This window comes from Pinus tabuliformis, chromosome 2_2 (assembly GCF_031772625.1).
Source record: "Pinus tabuliformis cultivar Carrire ecotype Pingquan chromosome 2_2, CPIR1, whole genome shotgun sequence".
In the NCBI taxonomy this organism is placed as follows: Eukaryota; Viridiplantae; Streptophyta; class Pinopsida; order Pinales; family Pinaceae; genus Pinus; species Pinus tabuliformis.
In genome coordinates, this window is record NC_142300.1 from 1,119,257,713 (window position 1) to 1,119,279,866 (window position 22,154).

Sequence of the window (22,154 nt, forward strand, 5' to 3'; positions counted from 1 at the left end):
AGTCCGCGCTCCGTGCACTGTTGCCGAAAGGGCCAGTAGTACAGAGATTTATTTGGCTAATTAACTCTGAACTTGGGTCAGGCCCCAACAAGCCAACACTCACTTTTCATTAAAAGGAAAGTTTGAATCTACATAGATTTCCTTTTGATATGCCCATCCCACAAAATTTTGTCTCTCAAAACATCTAGTTACAAAACAAAACTGTGATCCATAAATATCACAAAAAAAATTATATTGCCTGCTATTATAATAAGATCTATAACTAATAATGGCCTGAGCATAATCCTAAAAAGGGAATTTTCCTGAAATGTGCTCGTGCATACATCCATCATTACAAACCAAAAGAACATATAAGATATCTGAACAGTGCAACCTTAGATTTCAATATACCCTGATCTCTGGAACATGCCATAGGAAAAGACAGACTAAACTATCTTGCTTGGCACATGGGAGCATCCTTCTTTTGACAACATATTTTCCTCTATGTTCTGCTCTTAGAATATGTGGGAGACATAAATACTTTCGAAAATGATATATGTTCTTTTATAATAATCAATAGGAGATTTAATGTGAAAAAATTCCATGCAATAGGTGTATTAAACTGGCTTAGTTGGCCAAGTTTAGTCCCAAATAAAAATGCCTTTATTCACTGTAACTTAACAATAAAGTTGGTGGGTGGCCACACCTTAAATCACGACAGGCGTCTACTTGACCATGAAGTTGCAAGCTAACCATGGGAGATGCTTATATGCTTCTAAGAAGAATATATTGATGATTGTGCTTCCTTGGGTTCAGACAACTCAGATTTAATGGAGGAAAGTAGGGGATTTCTTAACTTTCCAGATGAGCAAGGCATGGTAAGCTTTATACCAAGGACCCTTTTGCTCCAAAGGATTTCACTTCATTATTTCGATATGTTCTTGCGAAGAAGATTAAACCTTATTTCGATAGCAAACCCTATGAAAAGGCTTTAACAATAGTGGTTTCGACGGGGTGGGAGGAGCTGAGGAGAGTTTTCTTAACTTTTGATAAGAACGGGGATGGGTTGATCAATGGACAGGAGATGAGAGAGTCCAATCAGGCACATCATGTTTATGTCAATAACAGATTCAGTATGAAGCAAAGGTTAATTAAATTTCTGTGAATATGCAATTTACATGAGTTCAAGTGAATCCAGATTGTGCATTAACCAAACTCTTCAATAATTACGCAAAGAAGAATTGCTCCATTGTCGAAATTAATGACAATTTTTTTTTTTTTTTTTCAAATTGAAAAATGGTATTTGGAGTAGTTCACAAGCATATATAGTTTTGTATAGGATTGGACCACAAGATTTGTGGGACTAAGTTTTCCTACCTAACTATTAACCATATTTTTGAGGCTTGATAAGGGCTTGGAAATCAATAATAACATCTATGTAATTTTAAAGAATTCATGAGGTTATATCTTTCAATGAATGGTACTAAATTTATAAATTTTTTTATAATTTTTTTTATGTTGCTAAATTTATAAATACAATTAAATAACAAAATATTACAAATTGTTTAGCAATATCGCAACCTAAAACTCTAAATAACGAAAGAAGATCATATACAACATAATTACCAAATTTACTTGAATTAAGACAAAAATTTAGTAAATTCATCAATAGGATTCCAATGGCGAATTATTGGATGAAATTCGATTCAGTTCGGTGTTTTCCATTCGGCCACCTCCTCAGAGAAAGTAATACTTGTAATATAAGTCTTTGGTTATGTAAATGGATGGCTCTGCTAAGGATTCAGACATAGAATGTTAAGGCCCGAACATATATGGGTAATTTGTGTATTTAAAAATTTATATTTTTAAATTTATTTATTTAATCACACCATGTATGTAATAGGAAAAAAATATGATCACATATTGTTTTGAGTACGCTTTGGAGACAGAGAGCACCCCATTTGATGAGAATGGGTATACATACAATTTTCTTTTACTATCAAGATTTTAAAAATAATAGGTTAGTTTTAATTAATAGTAAGTATTTTAATTTAAAATGAAAAAATTAGTTAGATATACATTTTTTATTTTTAAATTATTAAAATTTTAAAAATTATATGATTACTTTTGTTATTCATTTTACACTCTTTAAATCAAACTCATTGGTTAAACACCAATCTCCTAGTTCAGTAAATCACATGGAAAAAATATATATATTAAACATAAAATATAATGGCTTTAATTTGGAAAAAAAAAGATATTAATATTTTAGATAATAAAATATTAAATATAAATATTTTAGATAACATAAATATGGTGGATTTAGGCTCAAGTATAAAAATAGTTATGGAGTTTTCTTGCGGAGAATTTTCATATTGGGTTCAGAATTGTAAGGATCATTGAGGGTTGTGGTATTTGAGTCCAATTTTATAATAATTAATTATTTTTTATACATATTTATTTTTTATATAGCAAGGTATTTTAATCTTTACAATGGTAAGTGTTAAAAGTTAATTTTTTTTTAAAAAAATGGGAAAAATGTTATTAAAAACTTTATTTATTTTGGTTTATTAACACTATGTTATATATTATGTATGTATTAGAGCAATTATATAAATTAAATGATTAGTAAATGTCCATAGACATCAATCCATGATAAACATCAAAATACTTACTTCATTATACATCTCACATTTCTAAAATTTAAAAAATAAACTAATTTATAACTTTATTTTAAATTATTATTATTATTAATTATAAAATAATTAATATATAAATTAAACATATATACATTTAAAAATACATGTAACAAGATTCTTAATCCTGGAGATCCATTTTACACTTTACCATTGCGATTCTTACTTTATAAATAGGCTTTGTTACAATATCGTGGGGCAATAGCATGGCATATTAATATCACATACCCAAAAAAACCCTTACTCATTTCGTATTACACTTGTTCATATGCCCTTTTTTTACTTAATCAATTAAAATGGCATAACTACTTTGGAGATAAATCTCAAGCTTTGATTTGTGAATACTATTAAAAATATTGTCCATGGAAATTAAATCGCTACCATCCAAAATTCTATAAACCCTATTCCAAAATAGAAACACCTATCATCACATAATCAATTTTTATTACATTACATTAGTCAATTACGTAATCAATTTTTATTACATTACATTAGTCAATTACCTTCGATATTACTATTATATTAGTTAAATAAATAGTAAGAAATAGATAGATCTTATTGGTATTTAAAGAAGTATATATGTTTTATTGGACTTTTCTCAATACACACATTAATTTTCAATTATTCTTCATTTCAAATGTCATGAGAGATTACTCTTACCCTTTATTTTCATAAAATACATAGTTAATTAATTAATTAATTAATTAATTTAAATCTCACAAAAATCAATGAACACATGATACCCTTAATTTGACTACATATTGGAAAATACCTCTAAAAATCACATTATTTAAGCCCCTACCAATATGAACTCAATACACCTTCCCAATTAAAAAAACCCCTACTTTCACTAGGCATGGTAGGTATCCATTTTTTCGTTAACATTTTTTATACCCCTTTATATTTTTCATTGATTTTGAGCTCCATTTTTTATACCTCACAATATAAAAACCCTTTAACCCCTATTATATGCTCAATATATTATGTCAATTTTTCCTTAATATATATCCCCCAATATGAATGCACATGGTATGGTATTGCTCCCCCAATGAACCCCCCTGTCAATAAATAACCCTATTGGGCTTTGGATTGAGGATGAATGGGTGCATTGTTAAGATGCTCCATAAGAAAATATCACTAGTTGAAAAAAAAAAATCTTTTTATACCTCACGTCATAGACAACCTACAATTCAAGATCCCTACACCTTCCACTCACAAGCACTTGGTAGAGACTAAAGGATTTACCCTTACTAACTTTAACCTTGAAAATACCTTGTATGTTGCGGTTCAAGTGCTTTTGGTGCCTACATGAAAAACACTCATGTTATTATTAATGGTTTGAATTATGTCCATGGAAACCACCCGGAAAAATGTGGCTGCTATGTCCATGGAAACTATTGGGGTAGATCCACCTGAAGGGATGATGTCCCGTTTAGAGCCTAACCACAAGATCATTAAAGAGAATTAATGGCTTGAATTATGTCCATGGAAACCACCCGGAAAAAGGTGGCTGCTATGTCCATGGAAACTATTGGGGTAGATCCACCCGAAGGGATGATGTCCCGTGCAGAGCCTAACCCCAAGATCATTAAAGAGAATTGGCGTTGCGACCTCCCATTGGCAAGGTTCTTTAACCCCAAGATCATTAAAGAGAATTGGCGTTGCGACCTCCCATTAGCAAGGTTCTTTAACCACTGGAACTGGACAAATTGAGCTAACCCTAAAGACTTTAATGACTTTATTGTAAAAGGACATATTTTTTTTTTTTTTTTAGCAACTATTATAAGAATTTAGCTATGTGATGATTAGTGAAATGAAATTTTTTCATGGTTTAAAGGTTTAAAGTGCATCTTTGAATCTTTAAAAAATTCTCAAAAAAAAGAATTGTGAAATTTCAACCACTTAAATTTGCAATTCCAACTATACTTCTCTATTTCTAACAAATTGTTGCAAAAAAAAATTAAAAATTATACCCGTATAAAATTAAAAACATAAAAAGTTTAAATTAGATGAAACTTAGATCAATATGTTTAGACCCCAAATAACTACCAACACATGACTTTGAGGGTTAGCTCAATGGATCAAATTCCTAGTTAAACCACTTTTTTAATGAGAATAAGAAGTCATGAGTCAATTCTCTTTAACATAACCTTGTTTGAGTAGATTGTAAAAAAATAAAAAATACTCACATAAAATTGTTACAATTTTGGAAAATAAAAATGTAAATCAAATTCCAAGGAATTAAAACCACCTAACTTTAAAACTAAATCAATTAAGTTTAATTATTATTTTTAGTTAATTAATTAAATTTAAATGAAATAGTTTAAGTATTTTTTCTAATTAGTTTTGTTTAAAATATATATATATAGATATATTAAATTATGAGCTTGAGTGGTTTAATTTACGGATTTTAAATATTTCAAAAATTTTAAAATTTTAAAATATATATTAAATAATAACCGAAGAAAAAAAACATGGAATTAAAAAAAACACAAACACAGAATAATCAATTTATACGGAAAAAAACAAAAGCATTTCATGTATTAGTCACATCGCTCCATTTTTAAATATTCTCGCAGCCATCATGTACCAAGGTACAGCAGCCAAAGTCCCATAAACATCCCACTCGAAAGCAATTATATCTTCACGCGGAATGGCGGACCCCACCTCCCGCCGTGTACATCCTTGTTTTTATTTTTTTTAATTGTCGTCTCCGCGTCTTGTGATTTGTTTCAGTACCTTTATGCCCTGGGGTCGATTCCCGCTCTACTCAAAGGATTTCTCTTTTTTGTGTGAGAATTTCTATTTTGTGGGCAGCCGTAGCGTCAAGTCATGGCGTGTGAGGAGGGAATTCATCTCAGGCGTCCGCTTCAACATTGCGTTTGCGTGGTGCAGTTTGTTTGCTTGTTTCCCTCGGTTTCGCGGAATCAGAATCACTCTGAAATTAAAGATTTTGCGGCATTTACAGCAAATAACGGCACTGAAGGATCCTTTTACTTTCAGATGTATTTTTGCGGCATTTACAGCGGATCACTCTGAACTTAAAGACTTTGCGGCATTTACAGCGAATAATTAAAGATTTTGCGGCATTTACAGCAAATAACGGCACTGAAGGATCCTTTTACTTTCAGATGTATTTTCCCAAAGAAGTTCAAGCTCTGGTTCAACGTTAAGGCCACTGGAAAAGCTTTAACAATGGCGGATAATTCAGAAGATACGGACTGAGGGTTTGGAAATAATATCTAATTCGGCAGTGTAGAGGTAGTGTTTTTTTTTCTTTCATTTTTTCAACTTAAGAAATTAATTATACTTTCAGTAGCAGTAATTCGGAGCAGTTTAATTATACTTTCAGTAGCAGTAATTCGGAGCAGTTTTTAGTATATATAGTTTGTTGTAAAGACTAGTTCTTCATGCTCTCCTCACCTAACCATTAAGCTACCTTCTCAAAACTAAATACAAAAACAATAGTGAAAAAATATACAAATTCTGTGATGATTTCCGAGAGGTGGAGTGTGTAGCAATTCCATTTTAACTGGTTAGTATGCTATTCCCTCCATCTAAAGCCTTGGCGACGAGAATCATAGTAAGAATATGTTAGAATTCGGATTGATTCGGTGAAAAGGTTTAGGATGTGGGATTTTATATATATTTTTTTTCCTTGAGTTTTCTGATTCATCTGTAACTCGATTGTGCATTCGGTCTATTCAATGAAAAAACAGTGAAGTTAACTGTTGATTCGTCAAATAGCCCGAACGCACAATTGATTTAAATGTAGATATGAATCATAACCTGGTGGCACTCGGACTAGATCTGTGACGCCCTTGGGGCTCGGGCAGGCGTGCACGATGGGCGGGCGCCCTCGTGCACGACGGAGAGCGCGTGTTGGCACGAGCGGGCGGACAAATTGGACGACGGTCGGGTGGCGAGCTGGGTGAAAGCGCGCCCACCCGCCGGGCAGACGCACACGGGAGTCGGGTGGAAGGCGCGCTGGGCAAGAGCGCGCCCACCCACGAACGAAATGGCGAGCTGGGCAGAAGCGCGCCGGGCAGACGCACACGGGAGTCGGGTGGAAGGCGAGCTGGGCAAGAGCGCGCCCACCCACCGGGCGAATGCACACGAACAAAAAGGCGAGCTGGGCAGGAGCGCGCCGGGCAGACACACACGACGAGTGGGCGGCGAGCCGGGTGAAGGCGCGCCCACCCGTCGGGCAGCAGTAAACGGAGCAGAGGCATGGTTGCCGAAGCTGAGGACAAGCAGTGTGGTTCGTCACCAAGGCGGACAGACACGGAGGTTGAACGCAGGTCGGGTTATCAAAGGAGACCGAACAGTATTGAAAGGGAGGACTGTCTTAGCCACCAGCAGCAAGCGTCCGAGCTGAGTAAACGGGAGGTCGAGTTTGATGGCAGCTTCCTGGTTCGGGTAACAGTCAAAGTGCGCAGGTTAGAGGCAGAGCTCGGGCGAGCTACTCCGGGAGATAACTGTGCACGAAGACGGAACCAGCAATACGACACATTGGCCGGATGTGGCCAAGTGTCGAACGAGATGAAGAAAGACGCATGTAAATGCATATGTGGAGCTTATGCGAATAAGCGGAACATATGAATAATAACCATTTATATACGGGACTGATATTTGTGATGGGATGGCCATTAAAATAAGGAAGACGTATATAATGGAGAAAAAGGTGAAATGGGTGAAAAGGAATAAAATATATTATATACGGGGCTGCGTATATAGTTGGAGGATAAAACAAATAGCCACTTTACACCCAAGGCTTGAGCGCATTCCACATGGCAGCAAAGATGGGCGTAAGGGACAAAGTATGGGAAACTCCTATTTCCACCACTATAGGAAAGTTAATGCACCCTGACATGCAAGGGGAATAGTGGATGCATTGCTGTTAACATGCCAAAGTCAACTTTGACAAAAATATAAATGCAAGGCACCCACTATTCCCCTTGCATGTCAGGGTGCATTAACTTTCCTATAGTGGTGGAAATAGGAATTTCCCAAAGTATGTAGGCTATGGAGAGCAACCGACATACTTTATGGAGATGGCGGTGCATTAAAATAATAATGCGTGAGATTTTATGTGAAAAGGGACGTCGGCCTTAAGGCGGTGAGGACCTTTGCAAACATAAGAGGAAAGTATAAATATGGGCGGATGAGAGCTCATGGAAGGCATCGGATTATTCGCTCAATATCTCTCCTTCTGGAGTGCGAATAAGGCTTGGAGAATGCGCATGTCTTATGCGCATTAAGTCAGGAAGATCTTCGCATGTTTCGGTGGAAAGGAGATCTGATTGAGGAAGACGGGACGCGATTTATACAGGAATTAAAAGAGGAGTCTGGTGGGCAGATCGGGCACACTCCTATCTTGGAGAATTCAGTATATATCGTCGTGTATCTCAGAGTAACGTGGATGATAATACGCTTTCAGTTGTAAGCTGGGTTATAGACTCGGTCGTGGATGGTTGGAAGCAGTTTCGGGTTTCGATTGTGAACTGTTCATTGTTACAATCGAAGACTGTCGAGAACTGGTTTATTATCTCGACCGTGGGCTATTCTGGAGTTACAGTTGGGACGCGTGGATCGAAGCGAAGTCTGGTACGTGGACGGGTTTGAAGTGGACGGCTGCAGGTGTATATACGTGGGCCTGTATATACACGCTGGTGCGTTCAAAATACACAGCGCCGGAGTTTACATATGCGGTGAACAGTCGGGCTTTGGCAAGAACACGTGGTCAGAGATCAACTGCGCAGGATGTTGAGGATCTGACGCGTGGATAAACGCAGGTTTATATATATACATCGTTACGATGATGGCGGGGAACTGCTGAAGCAACGCGTGGCAGAATTGTGCAGGAAACACGCAGGTTGAGCAGTGACCCGAAAGCTGGAGACGTGTCAAGCGACAGTCAGTATACGAACAAGCAGGAAGCGGAGTTGTATGTCTGACAGGTGGACGAGTTCCGGTTATTGGTTGAACGTATGGCTTGGACTGACAGGTGGACGAAGATCTGCAATATCACGCAGGATCATTTGTAGATCGTCACGTGGACAGCAGGCCACGGCGTAAGTCGGGTTTATAGTTCGGTTGTAAACTGGTTTTGGGACAGTCATTTATACAGATTCGGTGCAGAATGTTGTAAGTGCCTCAGAGGGTGCGCGCTTACGTAAAAGACTGCGGATCTGTGTATATTGTTATTCAGGCCTCTTGTGCCACGTTGTATGGATTATGAGTATGGCCGTGTGTTAGCCGGCATACACATGTAATTGTATTACTGAAAGAAAGTTCTGTAATATAATGAATTAGGGTGAACTCGGTTGGAGTTACCCGCCCGACATATGTGTTCTATTGTTCGGTTATGTTAAGAATGATATGAATGTTTATAACAGTGATTAATTATATGAGAAAGCATTGTATGGTTATGTTATAATTAGTCAATGTTATGTTTGAAGAGAAAAGTAAAGTCGGTAAACATATAGTTGTTTTGGTTAGAGGCGTAGTCCATAGGCGCGCACTTGGCAAAAGTGAGCGCCCGGTGGTGCCGCGCGCCGCCCAAAATTAACAAAAAAATTGGGGGCGTGACAAGATCCATCCCAGTCTCTTTCCCATGGCTGCCATGGTTGCCTGCCTTCCTCGGGAGATTCTTCTTTGGAAGAGTCACATGGATCATACACAATTATTTTTTTATTTATATTCATACAATTATAAGAAATTGAAAGTCTTATGATCACACACAATTATTTACCTATTATATTCATACAATTATATCATGCATATACAATAATTATAAAATTTAACAATTTCCAAAACTTAAATTATTCGTTGACAAAATGTCTTAACAACCCAACTAACTGATAAATCAAATCTATTTAACCAACTAACAAATCAAATTTACCTATTAAATATTTTTATTTTTTATTGAAAATATAACCTATTTGATATGCTGTTGATCATCATTTGATAGATATCCTCATTTGCAGATCCTATAAGCATATATTTTTTTACCAATAACTTTTTTAGACCATCTCAAATGTATTTATTATTGGACTCTTATATCTCTCATACAATATAAAGCTTTTTCGTTCTGAAAAAAATCAATAAAGTAAATTTTGTTTTATTAATGCATAGTGTGCTTGATATTCCCTTTGCTCTACGATTTCTGGGCGATGCGGTTACCAATTTTAGATCTGGGGGTAGGCATTCAATTTAATGATTTATGGTCTTCCTAGCATTTGAGGACGGTACCAACGCTGAATCTTATATCTATAATTTTTTTTTTTTTTTTTTTTTTTTTTTTTTTTTAAAGTTTATTATTTTATATCAGTCACATTTATTGTGGTTGTCTTAATTATATTGGATGGAGAATTGTCATATATATTTATTAATGTGGTTGTGCTAGTTATGGGTTGAGAATTGACGTGATTATTGAGGGTTGTGGTATTTGCTTTTAATTTTATAACATTTGATTATTATATATATAATTTTTCATATGAAAAGGTATTTTATTCTTTACACTTGCAAGTGTTAAAGTTGAAAGTTTAATGTGAATGTTTTGAAACACTGCTTTGATTGCCTTGATTTTTATTTTCTTTATGAAAAAAAAAGAACAAATGTTATATCTAAATAAATTTTTCTTTTTCATTTTGGTTTATTAAGGCTATATTATATTATGTATACATTAGAGCAATTCTATAAGCATCAAAATACTTATTTTATTATATATCTTACATTTTTAAACTTAAAAAAAATCATAAAAATTAAATAATTTATAACTTTATTTTAAGTATTATTATTATTAGTATTAATTATAAATGAATTAATATATAAATTAAATATATATACATTTAAAATATACGTGTAACAAGATTCTTAACCATGGAGATTATCTCACTTTACCATTTAGATTCATATGACATGCCAAAAAAACTATTACTTATTTGAAATGGCACTTGTTCATATGACATTTTTTACTTAATAAATTTAAACATGGCAAAAAGGGCATAAATACTTTGAAGGTAAATCTCAAGCTTTGATTCGTGAATAATATACAAATATTGTAACAATATTCCATGGAAGTTAAATCCCTACCATCCAAAATTCTAGAAGCCCTATTCCAATATAGAAACACCTAAATACTTTGAAGGTAAATCTCAAGCTTTGATTCGTGAATAATATACAAATATTGTAACAATATTCCATGGAAGTTAAATCCCTACCATCCAAAATTCTAGAAGCCCTATTCCAATATAGAAACACCTATAGTTACATTAGTCAATTATTATTACATTAAATTAGTGAATTACCTTCGAATATTGCTATTACATTAGTCAACTAAATAATAAGAAATAGATAGATTTTATTGACTTATTTTAAGGAAATATATATCCTTTATTGAATTTTTCTCAATATACATATTATCTTTTAATTATTATATTATTATTCAATTATTCTTAATTTCAAATGTTTTGAGAAATCACTGTTACCCTTAATTTTCATAAATACATAGTTAATTAATTAATGAATTAATTTAAATCTCACAAAAATCAATGAATAACTTTATTGGGCTTTGGATTGATGATAAATGGGTTCATTGTTAAAGCTATGAAAAATTTACTAATTAAAAAAAATCATTATATGCCTTACTACTAGCTAAGATTGTAGCATCCAAACAAGCCACCATTATAAATCATTGTTAACCTTACCATTATAAATCATTATTAATGGTATGGTATATCACTTTATTATTATTATTAATGGTTTGGAACATGTTTTTAAGTGTGTTAGGTAGAGCCTAACTCCAATAGCATTAAAGAGATTTGACCCTCTGTCCTCCTATTAGCAAGGTTCTTTAATGACGGGAACTTGACCAATTGAGCTAACCTTTAAGATTTTAATAACTTGGTACAATGTAAAAGGACAAATATATATATATATATATATTAGCAACTATTATAAGAAATTAGCTATGTAATTATTAGCGAAATAATTTTTTTTTTCATGATTTAATGGTTTAAATTGCATTTTTGAATCTTTAAAAAAATCTCACAAAATTTTAATTTTGTAATTTCAACTACTTAAATTTGCAATTCCAACTATACTTCTTTCTAACAAATTGTTGAAAAAAACTAATTAAAACATACCCCTTATATATATTTTTTAGCAACTATTATAAGAAATTAGCTATGTAATTATTAGCGAAATAATTTTTTTTTTCATGATTTAATGGTTTAAATTGCATTTTTGAATCTTTAAAAAAATCTCACAAAAATTTTAATTTTGTAATTTCAACTACTTAAATTTGCAATTCCAACTATACTTCTTTCTAACAAATTGTTGAAAAAAACTAATTAAAACATACCCATATCAAATTAAAAACATAAAAAGCTTAAACTAAATGAAAATCAGATTAATATGTTTAAAGCCCAAATAACTACTAACACATGACTTAGAAAATTAGCTCAATCGATCAAATTCTTATATCTAAACCACCCTTCTTAATAAGAATAGAAAATTTCATAAAAATACAACAATTTTCAAAAATAAAAATGTAAAACAAACTGAGGAATTAAAACTACTATCTCTAAAACATAATCAATCCCCTATTTAATTTACCATTTTTTAATATTTTAATCTATTTATATATTAAATAAAAACTGAGGAAAAAAAGAAACCACAGGAGAAGAATAATCCATTTATAAGGAAAAAGAAAAATCATTTAATGTATTAGTCAGATTGCTCTATTTTTAAAGATTCTCGCAGACTGCGGTCATCATGTCGCAGGGTACAGCAGCCAACGTCCATAAACATCCCACTTGAAGGCAATTATATCTTCACGCGGAATGGCGGACCCCACCTCCGCCGTGTACATCCATCTCTCTTTTTTTTTTTTTTTCTAATTGCCGTCTCCGCATCTTGTGATTTGTCTCAGTACCTTGATGACCTGGGGTCGATTCCCGCTCTACTCAAAAGGATTTCTCTTCTGTGGCGGCACTGTGTATGTTAATTTTTATTTTGTGGGCGGCCGTTGCATCAAGTCATGGCGTGTGAAGAGGGAATTTATCTCAGGGATCAGCTTCAACATTGCGGTTGCGTGGTGCAGTTTGTTTGTTAACGCCCAGTTTGCTTTTTTGTTTCGCTCGGTTTCGTGGACCCAGAATCACTCTGAAATTAAAGATTTTGCGGGATTTTCAAAGAATAACGGCACAGGAGGACCTTTTAACTTTCAGATGTATTTTCTCAAATAAGTTCAAGTTCTGGTTCAATTTTAAGGCCACTGAAAAAGCTTTAACAATGGCGGATGATTCAGAAGAGAGGTACCGAGGGTTTGGGAGGAATATCGAATTCGGCAGTACAGAGGTATTGTTTTTATTTTTTTTATTTTTTTACTTGAAGAAATTATGCCTGCAACAGTTCTCATATATATATAGTTTTGTTCTGGATTGGAGTTTGAATTTTGTTTGAGATTAAATCACAAGCTATAAAGACTAAACCCACTTAACTATTGGACGACATCGTTAAAGCTAAATAAAAAATGAAATGTGTGCTGTGATGATTTCAGAAAAATAGAATGTGTAGCAATTTTATTTAAGTGTTGGTATGCTCTTCCCTCTATCTTAAAGCCTTCGCGACCAGAATCACAGTAATAGTATGTTATTTAAAGATTCCAATTGATTGGATGAAACATTTTTTCCCTAAAATTTAGGATGTGGGATTTTATGAAATTTTTTAATTATGAGTTTTCTGATTCATCTGTAACTCGATTGTGCATTCGGTCTATTCAATGAAAAGCAGTGAAGTTAACTGTTGATTCGTTAAATAGCCCGAACGCACAATTGGATTAAAAGCTAGATATGAATCATAACCTGGTGGAACTCAGACCAGATCCAATTATCGCCATTTCAAAAACATTTCTTTCTCAATTTTTATTTAGCCCAGTCTCTCTCCGATGGCGGCCATGGTTGCCTGCCTGCCTTCTGTAGATCCTTTTTTCTTTTACAAAGAAATTGGAAGAGTCCCATGATACACAGATCACACCATTATTTTTTTATTACATTCACACGACTCCAAGAAATGGGAAGAGTCCCTTAATACACAGATTACACCATTATTTTTCTATTACATTCACAAAATTATGTCATATTTATCTAGTGATTATGAATTTTAACAATTTCTAGAAATTTAAAAATGGTTGGTTGAAAAGATATTTCAACAATCCAACCAACCAATAAATCAAATCTACCTAACCAACTAACAAATCAAATTTACTTGAACATTTTTGTAACAACATTTACAAACTTGCGGATTTGAAGCTATGGAAATTGGTAAAAGATTTGTAAATGTGAATTGAACTCAAGAGGGATTATCAAATTTACTTTAACATTATTGTAACCACATTTACAAACTTGCCGATTGGAAGTTATGGAAATTGGTAAAAGATTTGTAAATGTGAATTGAACTCAAAAGGGATTATCAAATTTACTTTAACATTATTGTAACAACATTTACAAACTTGCCGATTGGAAGTTATGGAAATTGGTAAAAGATTTGTAAATGTGAATTGAACTCAAGAGGGATTTTTGTGAGCGATTTGTAAATGTAAATTGAAGTCAATAGGGATTTTGATAACTTTTGGCGGTTTAGGTTTTGTAAACGATGAAATGGCAGGCGTACCACTATGGGTTGTGAAGGATTTTTGAGTGAGGTATTTTAATGAACATGTTTATTCAGAAAATTATATATATATATTTAGTGTAACTATATCGTTTTTTTCCGTGCTGAAAAAAAATTTATATTTAGTGATAGTGAAATTTATATTTAAATTAGTTATATTTTTTTTTTATTATTATTATTAAATTAATGTGTGTTATAAAAAATAAGTTATAGTTTTTTGAGTGGTATTTGTTGTTAGTATTGTAATAAAAATTATTTACAAGTTAAATAGTTTCTCTATAGTAAAAACTCTTGTTAGATGTTTATATATATAATTTTTTTAATAATAATTTTATTGTACTATGAGATTTTTTTTGGTTCAACATGTTTATTGTATTACGAGGTCCTTTTTGGTCCAACATGGTAGAGATGTTGTAATATAATGTTAAACATTTTGACTAAGTCAAATTACATATTTTTTTTAAATAAAATGTGATATAACTTAAACATTTTAAGTAGGTCAAATGTAAGATACAGTGACACGTTATAAATTGTTCTTACCAAGTCTAATTATCACTGTTAATTTTATTTATGTTTTTCTCTTTAAAACTGTTAGGTTGAAAAGGCAGAACGAATGTTGTTAAGTGTTAATTAAAAGATGTTGGATCAGTTTGTTAAAAGACTAGAGAGACAATTGAATTAACTTCTATATGAATTTATTAAAACTATAGAACAAATGTTATTAAGTATTAATTAAAAGATTTTGGATCATTTTGTTAAAAGACTAGAGAGAGTTGAATTGACTTCTGAGAACAGTTACAAGTGTTCCTTACCCTTTTTCCTTTAAGAGGAGAACCTTGGGGGGTTGGAGGAATTGGATGGTGTTGAATTCTTCCTTGATTTGGGCAAAACTTAACCCGTGGGAAAGAAAACTGTGATAATAGTTGTGGGAATCTGGACGTAATTGCTAGTTCCGAGGCTAGGAGGTGAGACCTTCCAAAAACAAAAGTTACATGCATAATAAGAAAACAAATAAGTGATATCACCATGTCAATCATTATTATTAGAATGGATATAGGAGGTGAGACCTTCCAAAAACAAAAGTTACATGCATAATAAGAAAACAAATAAGTGATATCACCACGTCAATCATTATTATTAGAATGGATACACTGTTTACTGTTATAGCAAGAAAAGTCCATTAATAGACTAGCAAAAGTAATTAACATGTCCACTAATAGACTAGCAAAAGTAATTAACATTTATCGATTTCTGAATAGAGTAAGAATTGCTATCTTGATTCTATGCTTTATTAGCAAATATTTACTTATAATTAAAATATGCAAAAGTAGTGAATATATTAGCTTACTGAGAAATATATTTTTGTTAAACACACATGGGCAACAAGAGAAAATATGAAAGATAAAACATGCAGTACAATTTTTATTAACAACTGATATACATTTATAGTACACTGTTGTGACCGTTGGGTTTCACTTCCCAAGGTCTCTTGCACTGCTTTGGTCTATTCGGCTTCCACACTAACCCATTACGGATTAGGTGTCCAACATTCCCCCCTTTAATCCGAAGGGTTATGTATGAGTCCAAGAAGAGAGCTGTAATACAAAATGTGCAAATATGCATGGGAGCACTAGGCTGAATGTGCTCTATGAAATGTTGGTATAAAGGGCAGTGGTTTAAGGATGACCACCAACACTGGAATGCTTAGTGCAGTGCCCGAAACTCTTCCAAAACTGGCAAGAAGCTGGAGTCTTCTGCTAGAGGAAGTGATCCTATTGTTTTAAAGAGGGAAACCTTCAACCAATAAAGGGAGGTCTCACCCCATATAAAAGGGAAAACTTCAACCTGAAAAGGGAAGTCTCAACCTGTGATGGTTTAAGGATGACCAACAACTCTGGAATGCTTAATGCAATTCATGGAACTCTTCCAAAACTGGCAAGAAGCTGGTGTCTTCTGCTAGAGGAAGTGTTCTCAATTGTGTTCCTGGAATTCTTCCAAAACTGGCAAGAAGCTGAAGTCTTCTGCTAGAGGAAGTGTCCCAGATTGCCAACTGAAGGCATGTTCAGGAGCATCTTTGTCTCTGGCTACAACTCTGAAACTGGTGTGGCAGGTTGTGGCTCAGGCTCGCTTGATGTGACTTTGAAGCTTGTAGATGACCATCATTTCCCCCCCTGTCAGATACAAGGTGAGAAGATGGAGAAAACTCAACTGCAAGACTATTCAATACTCTGGAAAAAGTTCTGACATGTGTTTGGAATATCTTCTTGGCTGTTGATGCCCATTGCCAAGAAGCGATCCATCCAAGATGAATCTTTGTTCTTGCAGGACGTTTGTTTCTGAAGCATCTGTGTGAAGAATGACTGGTTTTATGACAATGCTTACATGGATGAAGATCAAAACAGTGATCTTTCAGATGGCCAACTCGGTCACAGTGTTGGCATTTTACAATCTGTGGTTGTTGTTGTTGCTGTGGAAGAGGAGTAGAATCTGGAACAGCTGGAGGTGAACTGTCATGAGGAGCAGGTGAACTATCATGAATGAATCCAACACTCTGAAACTGAATGGGCTTGGCGTAGTCTGGAATATGAAAGGACAAGTCCTTGTCATATCCAAGACCAGTTCTGTGCTTGTTGTGGACAAGCTGTTCCCAAGGTCTGATGATGGGCTTAGGAAGTGCAGACTGAGTTTCTGCATCTGCATGTACAATTGCTGCTTTATTTGAATGAACAGTAACATTATTGACTTGCTGTTGATGGGTTGTAGTCTCAATGTTCTGAACAAAAATAGGTTCAGAATGATGTCTATTTTGATGTAGCTCTTCTTGCTATAGTTGTGATTCAATCTGCAAAAAATCAATCTTTTCCTGTGCATTTTGTAGACATGTCTGAATTTCTGAGAGAAAATCCTTACTGATTTTGACTGTCCCATCAACAGTGGAAAAGATTAGATTATTTAATAACTGTAATGCATCATCAATTTGCTCCATTTAATGACAATGTTGCACAAATATCTCACACAATGCCAAATAACCGCAACTTTAAAGAATATAGACAGCCCCCAATGCTTATGAACATTGAACTCTGTCGTTCCAATTAATCCTCCAATTGATGAGGGTGCCCTTTTAACAGCTTAGACCACATTAATAGAAATGTCTCAGTTCTTTGATGGAATGGATGAGGATGGAAATCTTCGAAATACCAATGGACATGACAAAGATGGAGATGCTGGTTATTTTGAAAAATAATGCAAAGTGGCACCTTCTAGTAATGGCAAGCAGCAATGCTATAAGGGAAGGTGCAATCAGTGGTAAACAAGGAACCCAACCGGAATAACTGAGAGAAAACCACAAGGAGTCCTGAGTTTGTATGGTTTGGTCCACTGTTCAACAGAGCATTGCTATAAGGGAAGGTGCAATCAGTGCTCAGAGAAGAATGGTTGAACGAATGTTGGGATTTCAGTCGTTTAACAAACAACTCAGTGCGGTACGAGAGATCAACAAATTTCTAGAAAATGCTCGTTCTGTTGCTTCCAGGGATAATGGTAAATCTGTTTGTACAACTATAGAGTGGCTGGAGAGAAATAACATTCTCCATCACACGTTGCGATCCCAGGTCCAAAATATTATGAGGCTTCTGCGAGACATTATATGGCTCGATAATGAGAAACCCTTTTACAAGGATTAGGTTTCTCGACAGATGCGCCTGCAACAACTAATTAATGATCATAACTTGATTGATTTGGTTGTAAGCAGTCTTGTGCAGTATATTGCTATGCTGCATAAATTTACTCTTTCAAAACCTCTAAGCACACTCCTCTTAACTACAGATCTCTTACGTTTACCGTTGTATGGAACTGGAAAGCATCAAATGTGCAGGACATTAGCTTCACTTGTCAACTTTTTAAATCTTTCAATCGAGCTTGAAAACAGCGGCGTTATGGAATCTGGAGCTTCGAACCCCCGGAGCCCTGCCCATTAACCCTGTCAAGTGCTCAAAGCACAAATAAAACAGAGACTTGGCTCTGGAGCCTGAAAGATACTCTCCTTTTCTCTTCTCGAAGCTTTTCAACGTGAAAATATGCAATTTACCCACTGGACAACCTGAAAATAACAGTCTCTCGAGTCTTTCCACCTCTAGACCACCAAAGATATAAGCACTCCGAATGTCAAACTCTCAAAACCCTTGCGTTGTACTACAAACATCGTACGATACAAAATGTCCCTCTCGCTCCAATCTTTAAGCATCGCAACACTGGAAATTTAAACTTCAGGAATTCAAATTCCCCTTACTGACTAATTCTCTCAGCATCAAAATGAACTCAGACCTCAAAATAATCGTAGTCCAACTCGAAGACATCCAAATACACTCGGCAGAAGCTTCAAATCATCAAAATAAAAGCACTCCCAGCAGCAAAACTCCGTGATTTGTTCAATTACAAGACTAGAAACAGGAATACTTCGATTTCCTTATTTTTGAGATTCGAAATTGCTTAGACTCTGCCCTTTGTCATGAAATTTCACTTTTAATGAAATCTTGGAAAGTCTTGCTCAGAACGTCCATAAACTTACCAGCAATGATGCACCCCAAGGCCGATTTAACCGTCGAAAAACCGCATTCTTGTTTCTCGAGCAATAACCACAATTGTAGTTGCTCATTCAGCATCCGCAGACCATAACGACTCCACACCATCAACGCCCGAAAGTTTTACTGTCTTTTTTTTAGAAAAATGAAATGGCTCCTTCCACCATTCACACAGCCTCAGTTTGAAGAATCTCAAACGTTCACCATGTCAGGCGTTAACCAACGGATGCACAATAGCAGACAGATGCGTTGTGGCAGAGTATGGGACAGAGGAGTTACAAGTCACGCCAAAAAAAGGAGCCTGAGACCTATGCTCCGATACAGCGTGCCACCGTGTTCAAGTTTAATGGCTATTCAAACACATTCAGTAACGCAGGTGAGAATAATCAGGTGAATTGTCAGGCAGTAGAGGTGCAGGTGTAATGATGCTCTTTTTTTTTTAAACGTTTATGACAGTCAGAGAGCGATTATTGTATTCAGAAGAACAGGCAGGCATAATTAATGGATCGTTACAGGTAATGAAGACTAGGCCAGCACTATTCAAGGCAGCTCAGACCGGTTGCTCAGGGAATAACAACATCTCATTTTTTAACTAAAGGATAAACCCTGAGGAAGAAAACTACACAGGCCACACATCATGGCTCTGATACCATGTTAAACACACATGGGCAGCAAGAGAAAATATGAAAGATAAAACATGCAGTACAATTTTTATTAACAACTGATATACATTTATAGTACACTATTGTGACCATTGGGTTTCACTTCCCAAGGTCTCTTGCACTGCTTTGGTCTATTCGGCTTCCACACTAACCCATTACGGATTAGGTGTCCAACAATTTTCATTAGACAATTTAATGGTTAATTTCAAAGGAACATGTTAAGCAAGAACATTAAACCAATATTCTTTTTTTGGTCTTACTGTAAATTTGTTTAACGTTGAAATTGCATGGTCCGTGAACAAAACTAACTCCTACACAAAATGCACATATCAGTTCTCAGACTACACTCTGGTAATCTTTCTTTACCTTTGACAGAAGGAAATTTCATAAAAACTTAAACGATAACTACCCTACAGTTGACACTGCTTATAACAACAGCCAATGGTTCATTGGTCCTCGGACGAGTTCGGGAAGGAACTCACCAAGAACCAAGTATATGCTTTATTAGCAAATATATACTTATAATTAAAATATGCAAAAGTAGTGAATATATTAGCTTACTGAGAAAGATATTTTCATTAGACAATTTAATGGTTAATTTCAAAGGAACATGTTAAGCAAGAACATTAAATCAATATTCTTTTTTTGGTCTTTCTGTAAATTTGTTTAACGCTGAAATTGCATGGTCCGTGGACAAAACTAATTCCTACACAAAATGCACATATCAGTTCTCAGACTACTCTCTGGTAATCTTTCTTTACCTTTGACAGAAGGAAATTTCATAAAAACTTAAACGATAACTACCCTACTGTTGACACTGCTTATAACAACAACCAATGGTTCATTGGTCCTCGGACGAGTTCGGGAAGGAACTCACCAAGAACCAAGTACTCAGGAGCTATTAAACCCGAAACCTATGGACCATTAATATTGATTATATTTAAACAGAAACTACAAAAAAGAAAAAAATAGGTTCCATAACCCAGCATTGATGGCCATAGCATGATATCACAGTGGAACTGGAAGCATACAAAACCTTAAAATCATTTCATTTAAATTGATACGAAAGAAGACTGTATTTCATAAACAAAAGTTATTTGAAGTCGAGTTACTGCGATGGACTTAATAAATCGGTCTAAACATAGATAAATACATTGAACTCATGCCAAGAAATGTCCTATAGATCTCCACAGAAGTAATGCAAGCAATTATTGAACCAGTTCCAAAACTATGTTGGCATTTCCAAGGCCGATAGTCCCAAAAATAACATAAATACATTCTTTATCGAAAGCACACACTCTGGCCGTAGCCTTAAACCCTAGCTATCAACATTCCGTGAAACCCTCTGTCATGGAAAACTGGCTCGAAGAGCTCAAGGCATAAGATAAGTTCAGAATCCAAAACCCCCTTGGAAAATGAAGAAAGAAGCATGGTTTAGTAAGGTGGTCGCCTTCCAAAAGCCACATGCCGAATGAGGGTTTCGAGCGATCATCAGTGGGCTTACCTACACAGGAAAATCCAATAGTGAGGACCCGAAATCATGCAAAAGTCTTGACTTCCATATGAAAACCTGTGATAGTGAGGTGGCTTACCTGAGCGAGAGCTGGACATCCCTCGAAGTGGCAGTCGAACCTGCAAATACATTAGGCAGCCTCAGCGAAAAACGAAAATGGAGAATAACTTTAAATGTCACTACTTCAAAAATGAATCATTGCTTACCTCTCGTTGCAGCAAAATCGACCCGCTCCACCGTGGTTTAAAATCCATGCCGAAGACATTGCACCTGTTCCAGAGTGGCCCAGAAACTTGTCAGGCACCCTCATGAACCACCACAGTGCACCTAACATCCACAAAGGAATCATAGTGGATAAATTTTGAGGTAACATTAACAAGGGTTTGCAAAATACCTAGAGTTTTCGAACAGAAGTCTGCCTGAGCAATGCACCAGGTCACCATAGTAGAGCCGAGAGCCAAGCCGGATGATGAACAAATGAACCTCCCTCACCGCCGGTAAGGACATTATACTTCCCCGCCAAACCTGAAGGATCGAGGTCGTAGATCTTAACAGATTCAATGACGGATGGAAAGCTAGGTGCAATACCTCGAGACCCTTCCGGGGGATTGCAGTTAAGTGCATTAATGCTACACCAAATGGCCAGCATGGAGATGAAAAAATATGGCAGGAGAGGACCTCGGGGCTCTACCGCCTTAATGAGGAGGGGCCTGCTTGAGGTCGATAAGCTCGAGGTAATTTATCGCAGGTACATCATGGCAGTCTACGTGGAGATCCAGCGAGGAGGCCAAGCAGAGCCACAACCGCTCTAAACTTAGACCTTAATCAGTCATCAATAAAACGTTTGACATATCTTTAATATTTTGTATAAGTTTAATACATGAAAGAGTCTGGTCCACATCTGAGTGATTCATGGTTACACTACCAAGTACAAAAAATTTTAGAGTGAAGTTTGTTACAAATGGTATCAGAGCCCAGGCTCACATACTGAGACTTCTAGGTTATTTTAACAGTCAATTAAGTTAAGATACTTTAATATTGATGA

The 22,154-nt window shown here is 35.1% G+C and overlaps 1 long non-coding RNA gene across 1 annotated transcript in view; it reads left to right on the forward strand.

The window, feature by feature from the left end:
• The first annotated feature begins 5,422 nt into the window (after positions 1-5,422).
• Positions 5,423-22,154, forward strand: part of LOC149197326 (uncharacterized) — a 63,198-nt gene continuing 46,466 nt past the window's right edge. Inside the window, exons 1-2 of the long non-coding RNA XR_016254756.1 lie at positions 5,423-5,936; positions 12,613-13,040. This is a non-coding gene — a long non-coding RNA (uncharacterized LOC149197326). The remainder of the gene's footprint in view (positions 5,937-12,612; positions 13,041-22,154) is intronic.